Genomic DNA, 2,425 nt, shown 5'->3' with positions numbered 1-2,425 from the left:
ATTATTTTTCTTTTTACTGTTCTTCTTGTTTCACACTTTTGTAACTTTTTTATTTTTTAAAAAGAATAAAAACAAAAAAAATCAAACAAAAAAATAAAAGAATTAGACAATTTTTTGTTTTTTTAATCCTTTTTTACCATAAAGACAAAAGTTTTTGAATGAAAAATAAACAATTTTATAGATAAAAACACATAAATTTTATGCAAAAAAAAAAAAAAAAAGCAGCCAAAAAAAAAGAAGAAAAGAAAATAAAAGAATAAGAAGAAGGAAAAAGAAAAAAAAAATTGTCACATCAAGTTTAAAATCTTACGAAATTTTAGTGTCAAAACTAAAAAATTATAGTATTAAAATTAAGAAATTTTGGTGTTATTTTTAGGTGAAGAAAAAGTATGATTCACGCGCACATATGAGTAATTTTTGTTGGGTTTTGGTCAATTTAATTAAATTTGGTTGATAAAAATGTTTAAATATGTAACGAAATTGTAAAATAAAATGCACAAAATTTAAATTTTTACTTAGCCACAACTAAACCATCTTTAATATTAATTATTGAATAAAATAGTTTCAAAAAAATATTTTGCTTATGCACGACCAAGCATTATTCGTTTAATTATTTTTAAAAAATTAAATTAGAATGTTATTTGAATATTTTTATCAACCATCTAGCGGTCTCAAATCTTAATTCAAAAATGATTTAAAAGTAAAAAATAATACTATGGACAGTAGTCAGTCACCAAAAAAAAAAAAAGGACAGTAGTCGTTTGTAATCTTTTCCTACGTAAATATCTTCTGATAAAAAAAGTTGTCGTACACTTCATCTACCCTATCAACGGCAGTTCTGATTTTATCGATGGTGGCAACGTCGCCAACGGCGCTGTTTTAGTTAGACAAAAGGATTTTGTCAGAAGTAACATTTTGGAAGTTGGTAACTCCTTGTCTGATTAATTAATTAAGTTGCATATATAGCTCTTGAATCTAACAACCACATTTATTTGATATGATGAAAAAATAAAAAAATGGTAATCTATTCTAGATTATCTCGTTAGGTAGCCGGCCTTCATAACTGCTATTGATCTTAATGAATTGAATTTGTGAATTATGTAGGAATACGACGTTTCTCAAACAATACTAAATATGTGTAAATTTTTAACACTAATAATTTTTGTTTGGTTCTAACATTTATTCATAACAATATAATTTCCCTTTTTCCTCTTTATTTATCTACCTTCCATTCTATTATTTTTCCCTTCTTTTCTCCCTTATTTATTTCAACCTGATGGCTAAGATCATTCAGTGTAACAAGGAACTTTCATTCCATTGGATTTGGATAAAAGAATCTCTAGGATGAATATTGTGCACATTAATAGTAATACTAAGCTTTAACACAAACTTCTAATTATAATAATTTAACTAATTTGAGTTCTAAGGCACATTTATATTAAAATATAATTTCATATCATAATTAGCAGAAGAACCATCGCTAATTAATAATCAATTAATCATTCAATCTAAACACAATTAAATCAGCAAGACAGTCATAATATAAGTACAATTAAGTCACAAAGCACAAAACAATAGCACATCACTATATATAAAAATTACAAAACTCAAAACAGCCACCCAGCATGACAGTAATAGCTAATCAATAATCAATTAATCATTCAATCTAAGCACAACTAAGAAATCAAAATAGTCACAATCTAAGCACAATTGAGTTACAAAACCCAAAAAAAAAAAAAAAAAAACAGCAACATAATTTTAATAAAGATTAACAAGGTTAACTAGTGAACTAAATCAATCGAATCAGCACAATTTTAACAAAGATTAACCAGCAAAATAAATCAATTAATCATTCAATGATTCAATCCAAAACAAGAAAATAGAGTATAATACAGCTAGAATCAAATTTTAATATGAGTAGCATTAGCAGAATCCTAAAACAATCAATGTTCTGAGTAAAGAATGAAGAACAGATAATGAAAATTAAAAAATGAAGCCATTGCCTTTGTTCTGAGTAGTCTGAGCAGAAGGATAGAAGCACAACAGAGAAAGAGACCAGGTGACGAGCAGGACGATGGACAGCAAACGAAGAACAAGCACTAGCAGTAAGCACTGACCTTCGAAGGACGACTGCAAATAGACGATGTCGACGGTAGAGAACGAAGACTGAGAGCCAACATGGGTTCTTTTTTGGAGAACACCAACGGGAGGAAGAGAAAAGCCCCTGATTACGACAGACAGTAGTGGTGGCTCACTCCTTAAGGCGGTGAGGCTAAGGTTTCCATTTTTTTTTTGGAGAGAAGGAAGGAGATAAAAAAATTGGAAAAGGGACTCTAGGGTTTAGAGGAGAGGCTTTTGTGCTTCACTCGTGCCTCTGACTGCGACGGACGATGGCAGTGACTCACTCCTTGTGGCTTGTGGCGGT

The sequence above is a fragment of the Arachis ipaensis genome, chromosome B04 (genome assembly GCF_000816755.2).
Source record: "Arachis ipaensis cultivar K30076 chromosome B04, Araip1.1, whole genome shotgun sequence".
Taxonomy (NCBI): Eukaryota; Viridiplantae; Streptophyta; class Magnoliopsida; order Fabales; family Fabaceae; genus Arachis; species Arachis ipaensis.
Note: the sequence above shows the minus strand (reverse complement) of the source record.